At 44.2% G+C, this 15,000-nt stretch overlaps 1 protein-coding gene across 13 annotated transcripts in view; it reads left to right on the forward strand.

Annotated features, from left to right (window-relative positions):
• LOC110492646 (receptor-type tyrosine-protein phosphatase F) overlaps positions 1-15,000 on the forward strand; it is a 495,157-nt gene that overhangs the window by 126,927 nt on the left and 353,230 nt on the right. Inside the window, exon 1 of one of the 13 annotated variants that reach the window (XM_036986573.1) lies at positions 4,538-4,899. The exons of the other annotated variants lie outside the window; for them this stretch is intronic. The gene's annotated coding sequence lies outside the window, so the exon portion shown is untranslated. Of the gene's footprint in view, positions 1-4,537; positions 4,900-15,000 lie in introns of those variants that run through there. 13 annotated transcript variants of the gene reach the window in all.

Below are 15,000 nucleotides of genomic sequence, written 5' to 3' on the forward strand. Positions count from 1 at the left end.
AGACTACACACTGCTCCAAACTCTAAATGTACATGTAAGTGACGGTACTTAATCAGGCCGTGTCAACGCAACATGTATGACCTTGAGACTGCGCCGATCTTGACAGAGGGACAATTCTTATCTGAGGCAGGCAAGGTCTTCAGCCTCACCGACTCCCTAGTGGGTAATTCCACAGTAAAGTCAACCTGAAAAAACTAAATAGCTGATTTCCTAATTAAATAATGTATTTATTATATTTACCATGGTGATGTCCAGACTACAGTTGGCCTTTCATATTTACCAAATGTAATGTTATTGTCACGACAACGTATATAAATGTATAACATCATAAACCTGGAATGAGCTTAAGTCTATTTGGGAAAAGGATGGTCAGACCTTCCTAGACAACACTGACCTTTCGATAGGACGGGACGGGACGGGACGGGACGGCGCGGCAGGTAGCCTAGTGGTTAGAGCGTTGGGTCAGTAACCGAAAGGTTGTTAGCTCGAATCTCTGAACTAACAAGATAAAACTCTGTCATTCTGCCCCCTGAACAAGGCAGTTAACCCCGCTGTTCCCCGGTAGGCCGTCATTGTAAATTAGAATTTGTTCTTAACTGACTTGACTAGTTAAATAAAAATACATGTAAAAAAAACTGTATTTTTCTAAAGGGAAACTACCTGCCAGGAGTTTACACAGGGTCCACATTAACATAGTGGGAGTGCTGATCAAAGATCAGTTTTGCCATTTAGATTATAATGAATCTGATTATTTTGGACAGGGACGACCTGATCCTAGATCAGCACTTTTACTCTGGAATTATTTTGTGGATACTGTCCCAGGTCTGGTTAGCAGCCGGTCTCTCCTCTTGACTGACGACAGGTTGAGGGAGATTCCGGGTCTATTGTAGAAAACTCTGGCCTGTAGAGCCTGATATATCTGGTGTGAGCGTTCTTTGTCGTTGTCGTTGTCATTGTTTAAATAGACGACAGGCTCTCCACATCACCCTGAAGACACAGGTCATGGAGTTTACTCAGTGTACAGATCCGTCTCGCTATTCGTGCTTCTCATTGCAAGGTATTACATTGTGAATATGAAGGTAGGGCACACACACACACACACACACACACACACACACACACACACACACACAATGTCTTCTTTAGAGCTGAGTGAACAAAGTTCCTCCCCAAAAGGTTCGGAGGAACCATGACTCCGTTCCGTTAATTCCATTCCAGCCATTACAATGAGCCCGTTCTCCTATAGCTCCTCCCATCAGCCTCCACTGATAGAAACATTTGAACATTTACATTTAAAAAATATATATATATTTCCAATGTTCATATTGTTCAATATGAATCAATTAATACAACAACAAAAAAAGAGACGTCAGGCCCCTGTCAGTTTTAAGCTAGAGATATCTGTTTTGTTTTTGGCATTGGATGCGTCTCAATTCCCTGTATCCATCGATGACGCACTTCCTGTTCTGATGTCAAAGGTGACGGAGTTAGAGTGGTGTTTTGACACACTTCCTGTTCTGATGTCAAAGGTGACGGAGTTAGAGTGGTGTTTTGACACACTTCCTGTTCTGATGTCAAAGGTGACGGAGTTAGAGTGGTGTTTTGACACACTTCCTGTTCTGATGTCAAAGGTGACGGAGTTAGAGTGGTGTTTTGACACACTTCCTGTTCTGATGTCAAAGGTGACGGAGTTAGAGTGGTGTTTTGACACACTTCCTGTTCTGATGTCAAAGGTGACGGAGTTAGAGTGGTGTTTTGACACACTTCCTGTTCTGATGTCAAAGGTGACGGAGTTAGAGTGGTGTTTTGACACACTTCCTGTTCTGATGTCAAAGGTGACGGAGTTAGAGTGGTGTTTTGACACACTTCCTGTTCTGATGTCAAAGGTGACAGAGTTAGAGTGGTGTTTTGACACACTTCCTGTTCTGATGTCAAAGGTGACGGAGTTAGAGTGGTGTTTTGACACACTTCCTGTTCTGATGTCTAAGGTGACGTAGTTAGAGTGGTGTTTTGACACACTTCCTGTTCTGATGTCAAAGGTGACGGAGTAAGAGTGGTGTTTTGACACACTTCCTGTTCTGATGTCTAAGGTGACGTAGTTAGAGTGGTGTTTTGACACACTTCCTGTTCTGATGTCAAAGGTGACGGAGTTAGAGTGGTGTTTTGACACACTTCCTGTTCTGATGTCAAAGGTGACAGAGTTAGAGTGGTGTTTGACACACTTCCTGTTCTGATGTCAAAGGTGACAGAGTTAGAGTGGTGTTTTGACACACTTCCTGTTCTGATGTCAAAGGTGACAGAGTTAAAGTGGTGTTATGACACACTTCCTGTTCTGATTTCAAAGGCAACAGAGTTAGAGTGGTGTTTGACGCACTTCCTGTTCTGATTTCAAAGGCGACAGAGTTAGAGTGGTGTTTGACACACTTCCTGTTCTGATTTCAAAGGCGACAGAGTTAGAGTGGTGTTTGACACACTTCCTGTTCTGATTTCAAAGGCGACAGAGTTAGTGGTGTTTGACGCACTTCCTGTTCTGATGTCAAAGGTGACGGAGTTAGAGTGGTGTTTTGACACACTTCCTGTTCTGATGTCAAAGGTGACAGAGTTAGAGTGGTGTTTTGTCAGACCGCGAGAAATCCCACCCACGTCATAAATATCCCAACTTTTATTTATTATTTGTCAATTACGCTTTTAAATACAAATGTCAAATATATGTCAACCATTCTTCCTCCAAAGGACTATTTTATGGATTACATTTTCTGGAAAATCCCCCAAAATCATGTTTATGTTTGTTGTTGTTTTTGTTTGGGTTCTGTGAGGAATCACTGAGAGAGAAGAGAAAGCAGCACCTGAGGCTCCCTCTCAGGCCTGTTATAAATCCTAGAGAATGGTGTGTGTGTGTGTGTGTGTGTGTGTGTGGTGTGTGTTTGTGTGTGTGGTGTGTGGTGTGTGGTGTGTGTGTGTGGGGGGGAGGGGTCATAAATCCCACAAAACATTCCGGAACATCTGCTCTGAATGATTAGCTTCCTTGGCTAGCGGAAATCTGAGCGGAGGGAGAGAGGTAGGTTTTATTTTTTGCATCTAACATTCCGCTAATAGTTGCTCTGCTGCTTGAAGAATTAGAATTAGCATCTTGTTTCTTTTTAACTGTCTTGGTGCTTTTTGGATTCCTCTCTGGTTTCAGTCAGAGAGAAGCCATTACCTGGCTACCCAGACTCCTCACTCCGGCAAAACGCTACGCCACGCCCACGCACCATAGTTTCTTCTCCACATTGAGTCTGGATCGGAGAACCCCCCCCCCCCCCCCCGACCCTTCACCCAATGCCAACACATTCGAGGCTGTCTGATTGGTCCAGAAACCGATGGGTTGAGCACACGTGGGTAAAGTGGGCAGTTTTTTAAAAATTGTCATTGGCTCTGATACTCTTGATTGGTTAGAGACGATCCAATCGCTGATGACTTTGTCGGCAGGCTGAGTGACATGCCTCTAAATGACATTTGGAGCAATTAGCTAGCGTTAGCGTCGCTAGGAACACGTTGTGATGGTTAAATCAAATTGTAACCAATCTCTTGAGAGTACTGGTTTGCTAATCTGTTCAAGACAGCTTGTGTTGTATTGTGACCCCTGTTTACTTCTCTGTCTGTCTGTCAATGGATTTATCTGTGTGGATATGTGAAGTGGATCTTTCTGTGTGGATATGTGAAGTGGATCTATCTGTGTGGATATGTGAAGTGGATTTATCTGTGTGGATATGTGAAGTGGATCTATCTGTGTGGATATATCTATGTGGATATGTGAAGTGGATTTATCTGTGTGGATATGTGAAGTGGATCTATCTGTGTGGATATGTGAAGTGGATCTATCTGTGGATATGTGAAGTGGATTTATCTGTGTGGATATGTGAAGTGGATCTATATGTGTGGATATATCTGTGTGGATATGTGAAGTGGATTTATCAGTGTGGATATGTGAAGTGGATCTATCTGTGTGGATATGTGAAGTGGATCTATCTGTGTGGATATATCTGTGTGGATATGTGAAGTGGATTTATCTGTGTGGATATGTGAAGTGGATTTATCTGTGTGGATATGTGAAGTGGATCTATCTGTGTGGATATGTGAAGTGGATCTATCTGTGTGGATATGTGAAGTGGATCTATCTGTGTGGATATGTGAAGTGGATCTATCTGTGTGGATATATCTGTGTGGATATGTGAAGTGGATCTATCTGTGTGGATCTATCTGTGTGGATATGTTGTTTTAGTTGAGCGTTTACTGTTTTCATTATAAAATCTCCCACTCAGACCTTGAAAATCTTGTATTTATTTCACACTCACAGACTTGCACGGAAATCCTCTCCATATCTGTAAAAGCACACATACCCCAAACCTTTTTTGTTGTGCACAGGTAACCTCCAACCGTCTCTCTTGTTGTTCAGAGTTCAGGAAGCCACCCCCCCCCACCCCACCCTTCCCAGTGAAATCCGACACCCTATGACATCACAGGTTGGAGCTTGGCTCCTCCCCGGCTGTGTGTGAACACAACTCAGTGAGTGATCAACCTTTGGTGCTGAAGGGTCTCTCTGCAAACTACTGAGAGAGAGAGAGAGAGAGAGAGAGAGTGAGTGAGTGAGTGAGTGAGAGAAAGAGAGAGAAGGAGGGAGAGAGAGAGAGAATTTTCTTCAACGGTGTGAACAGTTAGTTGTGGATTATCTAAGCAGGGAGAAGAGCGACTTGGAGTTCTATAAAGATTCTCTTAATTAACCTTCCCTGGATTCTGGAGGATATTCTTTAAGGATTTCTGGAAGGATTTGGATATTGTGGTAGAACATTCTTGGAACTAACTACCAACAAAAGAAGGTTTCTCATGGGAATACAAAATATATATATTTTCTAGATCTAGGTAAGTGACATTTTAAATGTTCCTGTTGTAAAACATGGTAATGGTAACTGAGACTTTGGACATGCAAATTAGTAGGCTAATTCAGTTCCCCCCCCCCCCCCCCATCAGCACAGGTGTCAATTCGAGAAAAAAACCAATAGAAACAAAAACAGAAAACCCCCTGCAAAAAAGATCCTTGTTAACTTGTCTCCTAAAAGAACGAGGGTGATGTGATCCTCTCCTTCACTACCGAGATATTTTCTCTCTCTCTTCTTTTGTGGTCTTTTCCTTTTGTCCTTGTTCACTCTTGCTTGTTAAGCCAAAACAATAGTTTAGCCTTCTCTTGGCTCAGCTCTATTGGTCGCCTCTCTGGTAAATGACCCTGTCTGCTGCAAGCCCTCCCCTGGTTTTGTTTTTTTTAAACAGGACTTTGAATAGCGTGTTCGTGGTGTGTCCCCTAGCTACCGCTGTTAAGGTGAGGCACCCGCGGAGTCTACAGCGGCGCTACTTTCAGGCCCAATAACCTGCTTTTCCAGTTGTCCTTCGTTGCGTCCCTAATGGCACAGTGTTCTACGGCGCATGGGGCACTAGTCAAAAGAAGTGCACTATGTTGGGAATAGGGCGCCTTTTTGGGACGTAGACTTTATCTCCCCTGGCAAACTACAGGCTAAGGTTTCAGCAACAAGAATTTCAGTTAAAAAAGAGCTAATGTGTTTCTGAGTAGCTGTGGTTCTGAGTAGCTGTGGTTCTGAGCTGCTGAGGTTCTGAGTAGCTGAGGTTCTGAGCTGCTGTGTTTCTGAGTAGCTGTGGTTCTGAGTAGCTGTGGTTCTGAGTAGCTGTGGTTCTGAGTAGCTGTGGTTCTGAGTAGCTGTGGTTCTGAGCTGCTGAGGTTCTGAGTAGCTGAGGTTCTGGACTACTGTGGTTATGGGCTAATGAGGTTCTGAGTGGCTGTGTTTCTGAGTAGCTGTGGTTCTGAGTAGCTGTGGTTCTGAGAAGCTGTGGTTCTGAGTAGCTGTGGTTCTGAGTAGCTGTGGTTCTGAGCTGCTGAGGTTCTGAGTAGCTGAGGTTCTGGACTACTGTGGTTATGGGCAAATGAGGTTCTGAGTGGCTGTGTTTCTGAGTAGCTGTGGTTCTGAGTAGCTGTGGTTCTGAGTAGCTGTGGTTCTGAGCTGCTGAGGATCTGAGCTACTGAGGTTCTGAGTAGCTGAGGTTCTGGACTACTGTGGTTATGGGCAAATGAGGTTCTGAGTGGCTGTGGTTCTGAGTAGCTGTGGTTCTGAGTAGCTGTGGTTCTGAGTAGCTGTGGTTCTGAGCTGCTGAGGTTCTGAGTAGCTGAGGTTCTGGACTACTGTGGTTATGGGCAAATGAGGTTCTGAGTGGCTGTGTTTCTGAGTAGCTGTGGTTCTGAGTAGCTGTGGTTCTGAGCAGCTGTGGTTCTGAGTAGCTGTGGTTCTGAGTAGCTGTGGTTCTGAGCTGCTGAGGTTCTGAGCTGCTGAGGTTCTGAGCTGCTGAGGTTCTGAGCAGCTGTGGTTCTGAGTAGCTGTGGTTCTGAGCTGCTGAGGTTCTGAGCTGCTGAGGTTCTGAGCTGCTGAGGTTCTGAGCAGCTGTGGTTCTGAGCTACTGAGGTTCTGAGTAGCTGTGGTTCTGAGCTACTGAGGTTCTGAGTAGCTGTGGTTCTGAGGTTCTGAGTAGCTGTGGTTCTGAGCTACTGAGGTTCTGAGTAGCTGTGGTTCTGAGCTACGAAGGTTCTGAGCAGCTGAGGTTGGCATAGGGAGATCCCCAAGTAGGGGATAGGACGGCTGTTTCCTGGAGTTTGAAAAACAGTGCCAATTCAAGGCTTTTTGAAAGCTTTAAAACGGTTCATGGTTTAGGCTGCGTTTCATTTAAAATGTAGGCTTAACCCACATGATTTCCCGGGAAAGGTTAGCGTTGTCCAAAGGCCAGGCTGGTTAAATAGTGTGTGTTAGTTTTAGGAGTGTTCAATGGAAATCAGTCTTCTTCTTTCCTTTTTATTCAAACATCTTTGGTCTATATTCTGTTGGGCTTCTTTTTATTCAAACATCTTTGGTCTATATTCTGTTGGGCTTCTTTTTATTCAAACATCTTTGGTCTATATTCTGTTGGGCTTCTTTTTATTCAAACATCTTTGGTCTATATTCTGTTGGGCTTCTTTTTATTCAAACATCTTTGGTCTATATTCTGTTGGGCTTCTTTTTATTCAAACATCTTTGGTCTATATTCTGTTGGGCTTCTTTTTTTTAGCTCGTTCTCTGTAGGATCTTTAGCAGAGTAATGAAATAGCTTCGCAGAGATGTTGGTGCGTTTCTTTCTCTTTACATAGTTTTTAGCAAAGTGTTTTTAGCAAAGTGTTTTTAGCAAAGTGTTTTTAGCAAAGTGTTTTTAGCAAAGTGTTTTTAGCAAAGTGTTTTTAGCTTTTATTTGTTTTATTTGAACCTTTCTATTTAACTAAGGCAAGTCGGTTGAGAACAAGTTCTCATTTACAATGACGGCCTACCGCTGGCCGAACCCGGAAGACGCTGGGGCCAACCTATGGGGCTCCCAATCACGGCCGGTTGTGATACAGCCTGGAATCGAACCAGGGTCTGTAGTGACGCCTCGAGCACTGAGATGTAATGCCTTCGGGAGGGGTTTCCTGAGTAATCCCCCACCCCCCCTCCAACAATTAGGCCTATTTGATATGATACATTCATATATTTTTTTTACACTTAGGCCTATGTTATAAAACAATTTCTCAATAGCGTGTTTATAGCATTAGCTTAGCAGAGTAATGGCAGCAGGTGTTGCTCAACATAAGCCTGTTGCTCAACACTAGGCAGTGTGTCACGGACGGAATGAAAGAGAGAGAGAGAAAACGGGAGAGAGAAAGAGAGAGAGAGGGAGAAAAATACCAAATATCCTTTTAGCAGCTAGCCCTGTTCCACCAGAGCTGTCTTAAGCTCTCAGGGCACACTGTGTAAAGACAACATGTCTGTCTTGCTTTGTTTGGCATGAAAAGACCACATTTCCCCATGGGGTGTTCTCCCTCCCAGTCGGAGAGAACTGAACGCCTCCTCTGTCCTCCTGGCCTGACCAAATCAGGGTCTGTGTTCACAAAAAGTTACGGAGTAGAATCTAGGATCAGTTTTCTCCTTTTATATCGCCACATGTGATTCCTAATCTGAGACACTGTAAATGCAGGCCAAGAGCCTCACTTCTATTAGTTAATCATTTACCAAACCACAAACCTGTGGCCTCGCCTGTTGGAACCCCTGGGCAGGGAAACGGAAACACAGAGATGTGAGAATGACAATGTGTTGTGTGAGCGACATACAGGAACAGTCAGGGTTCAGGGCACATCAGTCTGCTCTGGGATTCGAACCGGCGACCTTTCGGTTTACTGTAAGCATTTCACTGTTGTATTCGGCACATGTGACAAATCCGATTTGATTTGGTCCAACACTACCAGCTACCTGCTGACCGGTTTCTCCTCTTGTCATCTGAGCCTGACGTCTTGGTATCGCTCTCCTCACCTCTAATGCATTTCATGTTTACTGTCACGGTTTTCTGTATGTGAAGGAGAGTCGGACCAAAATGCGGCGTGTAGATTGCGATCCATGTTTATTTAAACAGAAGCAACACGAATCTAAATACAACACTACAAAACAATAAACGTAACGAAAACCGAAACAGCCTATTACTGGTGCACATATACACAGAACAAGGACACTAAGGACAATCACCCACAAAACCCAACACCAAACAGGCTACCTAAATATGGTTCCCAATCAGAGACAATGACGAACACCTGCCTCTGATTGAGAACCATATCAGGAACATACAAAGCAAAACATGGTCAGGGTGTGACATTTACGACTCAGGGGAAATAACTTGGTAGACTCAGGGGAAATAACTTGGCCGACTCAGGGGAAATAACTTGGTAGACTCAGGGGAAATAACTTGGCAGACTCAGGGGAAATAACTTGGTAGATTCAGGGGAAATAACTTGGTAGATTCAGGGGAAATAACTTCAGTGGCTCGGGGAAATAACTTGGTCGACTCAGGGGAAATAACTTGGTCGCCTCAGGGGAAATAACTTCATCGGCTCAGGGGAAATAACTTGGCCGACTCAGGGGAAATAACTTGGTAGTCTCAGGGGAAATAACTTGGTAGACTCAGGGGAAATAACTTGGTAGACTCAGGGGAAATAACTTGGTAGACTATGGTTCCCAATCAGAGACAATGACGAACACCTGCCTCTGATTGAGAACCATATCAGAAACATACAAAGCAAAACATGGTCAGGGTGTGACATTTACGACTCAGGGGAAATAACTTGGTAGACTCAGGGGAAATAACTTGGCCGACTCAGGGGAAATAACTTGGTAGACTCAGGGGAAATAACTTGGCAGACTCAGGGGAAATAACTTGGTAGATTCAGGGGAAATAACTTGGTAGATTCAGGGGAAATAACTTCAGTGGCTCGGGGAAATAACTTGGTCGACTCAGGGGAAATAACTTGGTCGCCTCAGGGGAAATAACTTCATCGGCTCAGGGGAAATAACTTGGCCGACTCAGGGGAAATAACTTGGTAGTCTCAGGGGAAATAACTTGGTAGACTCAGGGGAAATAACTTGGTAGACTCAGGGGAAATAACTTGGTAGACTCAGGGGAAATAACTTGGCCGACTCAGGGGAAATGACTTTATCGGCTCGGGGAAATATCTTGGCCGACTCAGGGGAAATAACTTGGCCGACTCAGGGGAAATAACTTGGTAGAATCAGGGGAAATAACTTTTGACTGTCCCAAATCCCACCTTATTCCTGACATAGTGCACTACTTTTGACCAGAGCACTATGGGCCCTAGGGCTTGTCAGAGAAGAGGAAGTGATCGGTCATCTTTTGTTGATGTGAATGGCAGGGGGATGGGCTTGGTGTGTGTGTAAATAGGAAGGTGCACACAGAGCAGAAGGAGCGTTGGAGACACGACTCCTAAGACAACATGAGAACAAGCTGACATTAAACTCTCATAAAAACCAAACTTTGAATAACTTTGAATAACATTGAATAACTAACTCATTTGGAAACTTATTTGGAATATTAACATGTATTCAAATTAATGAGATTTTTTTTTGTTGCATTTAAGGTTTGATCCAACAGAATAGCTTATATGGACACCAAAACACACTGAGACATTATTTGACTGTAATAGAGGAGTAGTTAACCTTTCTAGAGATATCCTTTTCATGTCTCAACTCCTCAGATTTGTACGCAGAGCAGACACTACTAAAACGGGAGTAACAATGAACGTACCACATACCGCTGGCAGCATTTTAGCCAAAGACTGTTACACTAGCTGTCAATGGCTGGGTTTTTATAAATGTGCAATAAGTATAAATCACAGGAATTGTTTCTCTTTCTGAGAAATAAGATAGGCCGTTTTGATTTGAACATCTGAACAAAGTGGACAGGCTTAGCATGCGGTTCAAACAGTTGACGACAGACAGAAGGGTTTGTTCATAACCATTCAACTGTTATACTTTGTTAGCTAGCATATAGATCCAAGTTGGCTAAGGTTTAAATATAAGGATGAGCTGGCTACTCACTTGGACGTGGGCTTGTTCTTGAGAGATTGTTATAATGAGGCCTGTGTTCATGTTCTAGAAAACCTACAATAAGTTAGTCTTTATTAGTGAATGTGCGTTTCTAGTTAAATTCGTAACGTAAAGAGGCATTTTCATGGAGAGACTTGAAAGCCAGATCAGTGATTATTACCAAAAACCCAGGTGGAATTATTAGTGAGGTCTGATGTTTGTGGACAATGTGCATTCGTCTAAGTCTAAAGTCTAGGTTAGAACGTCACAATCCCTGAATTCATTAGGTTAATGCTGACTGTCTAAAATGCAGTGTGTTTGACCTTTTTAATTGTACAACAAAGCTTATTTAGAGAAAATATAAAAACTTATTTTTTTATTTTTTAGATATATATATCGTAAATCAGCTATAAGTTTGAAAAGATCGAGAGATGATTATTAGGCCATATCGCCCTTTATTTAACTAGGCAAGTCAGTTAAGAACAAATTCTTATTTTCAATGACGGCCTAGTTAACAGTGGGGTTAACTGCCTTGTTCAGGGGCAGAACAACAGATTTTTACCTTGTCAGCTCGGGAATTCAATCTTGTAACCTTTCGGTTACTAGTCCAACACTCTAACCACTAGGCTACCTGCCACCTCTACACTCTAATCACTAGGCTACCTGCCACCCCTACACTCTAACCACTAGGCTACCTGCCGCCTCTACACTCTAACCACTAGGCTACCTGCCACCTCTACACTCTAACCACTAGGCTACCTGCCACCTCTACACTCTAACCACTAGGCTACCTGCCGCCTCTACACTCTAACCACTAGGCTACCTGCCTCCTCTACACTCTAACCACTAGGCTACCTGCCTCCTCTACACTCTAACCACTAGGCTACCTGCCTCCTCTACACTCTAACCACTAGGCTACCTGCCACCTCTACACTCTAACCACTAGACTACCTGCCGCCTCTACACTCTAACCACTAGGCTACCTGCCGCCTCTACACTCTAACCACTAGGCTACCTGCCTCCTCTACACTCTAACCACTAGACTACCCTGCCGCCTCTACACTCTAACCACTAGGCTACCTGCCGCCTCTACACTCTAACCACTAGGCTACCTGCCGCCTCTACACTCTAACCACTAGGCTACCTGCCGTCTCTACACTCGAACCACCATTTAAGTTAGCGGCTCTGTTGGTTTCTTCTGGTATTTGATTGGTTTATTTGTTGAAACAAACACTCAGTCACTCCCCCTCTGCTTTAGGGCGTTGTCTGGTGATTTTAAGCTGAGCGAGGCGTACCGACACTCGAACACACTTGGTAACTGTTTCACTTCTGATCCTGTAGCCTTGGTTTCCTAACAGCCAATAAGCCGTCAGTCTGTTGCTCCTCAACATTTTATTTTCACAGGGGCCCGCCTGAGACTCAAAGACTTGGTAGAGAATCTGTTCAGAGCTTTTATTCTTACATCCTAACAGCTCATCTTTTCCTCTCTGTCTGTTCCAATCCTTTTCATAAATCACTTACTCTACAGTCCCCGGTGGAACCCTCAAACGTAGTTAACAACAGAAAGGTATGGATTTCTCTGTTGAAACAAGATTTCCCATTAGTGGGTGATTTGGAGGGACGACGGATGGTTTAGTTGACGTTTAGTGTGTGTGTGTGACTGCGTGTGTGTGTGTGTGTGTGGGTGTGTGTGTGTGTGTGTGTGTGACTGCGTGTGTGTGTGACTGCGTGTGTGTGTGACTGCGTGTGTGTGTGTGTGACTGTGTGTGTGTGTGTGTGTGTGTGTGTGACTGTGTGTGTGTGTGTGTGACTGTGTGTGTGTGTGTGTGTGTGTGTGTGGGTGTGTGTGTGTGTGTGTGTGTGTGTGTGTGTGACTGCGTGTGTGTGTGTGTGACTGTGTGTGTGTGTGTGTGTGTGTGACTGTGTGTGTGTGTGTGTGACTGTGTGTGTGTGTGTGTGTGTGTGACTGCGTGTGTGTGTGACTGCGTGTGTGTGTGACTGCATGTGTGTGTGTGATTGCGTGTGTGTGACTGCGCGTGTGTGTGACTGTGTGTGTGTGTGTGACTGCGTGTGTGTGTGAGTGACTGTGTGTGTGTGTGTGACTGCGTGTGTGTGTGTGTGTGGGTGTGTGTGACTGTGTGTGTGTGTGTGTGTGTGTGTGTGTGTGTGTGTGTGTGTGTGTGTGTGACTGCGCGTGTGTGTGACTGTGTGCGTGTGTGTGTGTGTGTGTGTAATGGACGTTTAGCACTATAATGGATCGCTCTCGTCTACGTAAGTCCTGTTCCCGGCCGAGACGTAACAGACAGTGCTTACCATCACAGATCAATGTCTGGGACGGCCAACGGGCAGGCACCCATCGTCTCTACATTACGATCGGCATGTGAACGCTGGATACACACTCGGTACCAAACTTAACTTTTTTGCTATCGTTATGAGGACACTTGAATTAGTTGTCTTGCTGCTCTTCTCCACCTAATGTATGTCACTCCAGTGACTGAAATTGCATTAAGAAATTGTATTAAGACTGCAATAAGTATTTGATATGCTTTTTGAAAAATGTGTTTATTACCCAAGGAAGGAATGTCTGGTCTTAGTCGTGTAATCCCACTCATGATGATTTATCTCTGGACATTATCTGACAGTCGCTCCGAACTAGAGCCCTGGATGTTACGTGAGATGTCAATCAGAGGCCTGCATCGTCTGACGTGACACTTCGTCACACGAGCTACTGTCAACCAAGAGACAGGTGAGGAGAGGTGAGGAGGGGAGAGGACAGGTGAGGAGAGGTGAGGAGGGGAGAGGACAGGTGAGGAGGGGAGAGGACAGGTGAGGAGGGGAGAGGATAGGTGAGGATATAGGACAAGTGAGACGTAGAGATGACGGGCAGAGCTGGTGTTGAGGGATCAGCAGTGTTATGACAGCTCAGTGTCCCGATACACTCTAGTCATTATTAGAGCTCAGTGTCCTGATACACTCTAGTCATTATTAGAGCTCAGTGTCCTGATACACTCTAGTCATTATTAGAGCTCAGTGTCCTGATACACTCTAGTCATTATTAGAGCTCAGTGTCCTGATACACTCTAGTCATTATTAGAGCTCAGCGTCCCGATACACTCTAGTCATTATTAGAGCTCAGTGTCCTGATACACTCTAGTCATTATTAGAGCTCAGCGTCCTGATACACTCTAGTCATTATTAGAGCTCAGTGTCCTGATACACTCTAGTCATTATTAGAGCTCAGTGTCCTGATACACTCTAGTCATTATTAGAGCTCAGCGTCCTGATACACTCTAGTCATTATTAGAGCTCAGTGTCCCGATACACTCTAGTCATTATGACAGCTCAGTGTCCTGATACACTCTAGTCATTATGACAGCTCAGTGTCCTGATACACTCTAGTCATTATTAGAGCTCAGTGTCCTGATACACTCTAGTCATTATTAGAGCTCAGCGTCCTGATACACTCTAGTCATTATTAGAGCTCAGTGTCCTGATACACTCTAGTCATTATGACAGCTCAGTGTCCTGATACACTCTAGTCATTATGACAGCTCAGTGTCCTGATACACTCTAGTCATTATGACAGCTCAGTGTCCTGATACACTCTAGTCATTATGACAGCTCAGTGTCCTGATACACTCTAGTCATTATGACAGCTCAGTGTCCTGATACACTCTAGTCATTATGACAGCTCAGTGTCCTGATACACTCTAGTCATTATGACAGCTCAGTGTCCTGATACACTCTAGTCATTATGACAGCTCAGTGTCCTGATACACTCTAGTCATTATGACAGCTCAGTGTCCTGATACACTCTAGTCATTATGACAGCTCAGTGTCCTGATACACTCTAGTCATTATGACAGCTCAGTGTCCTGATACACTCTAGTCATTATGACAGCTCAGTGTCCTGATACACTCTAGTCATTATGACAGCTCAGTGTCCTGATACACTCTAGTCATTATGACAGCTCAGTGTCCTGATACACTCTAGTCATTATGACAGCTCAGTGTCCTGATACACTCTAGTCATTATGACAGCTCAGTGTCCTGATACACTCTAGTCATTATGACAGCTCAGTGTCCTGATACACTCTAGTCATTATGACAGCTCAGTGTCCCGATACACTCTAGTCATTATGACAGCTCAGTGTCCTGATACACTCTAGTCATTATGACAGCTCAGTGTCCTGATACACTCTAGTCATTATGACAGCTCAGTGTCCTGATACACTCTAGTCATTATGACAGCTCAGTGTCCTGATACACTCTAGTCATTATTAGAGCTCAGTGTCCTGATACACTCTAGTCATTATGACAGCTCAGTGTCCTGATACACTCTAGTCATTATTAGAGCTCAGTGTCCTGATACACTCTAGTCATTATTAGAGCTCAGTGTCCCGATACACTCTAGTCATTATTAGAGCTCAGTGTCCTGATACACTCTAGTCATTATTAGAGCTCAGTGTCCTGATACACTCTAGTCATTATTAGAGCTCAGTGTCCTGATACACTCTAGTCATTATTAGAG

The sequence above is a fragment of the Oncorhynchus mykiss genome, chromosome 8 (assembly GCF_013265735.2).
Source record: "Oncorhynchus mykiss isolate Arlee chromosome 8, USDA_OmykA_1.1, whole genome shotgun sequence".
Lineage (NCBI taxonomy): Eukaryota > Metazoa > Chordata > Actinopteri > Salmoniformes > Salmonidae > Oncorhynchus > Oncorhynchus mykiss.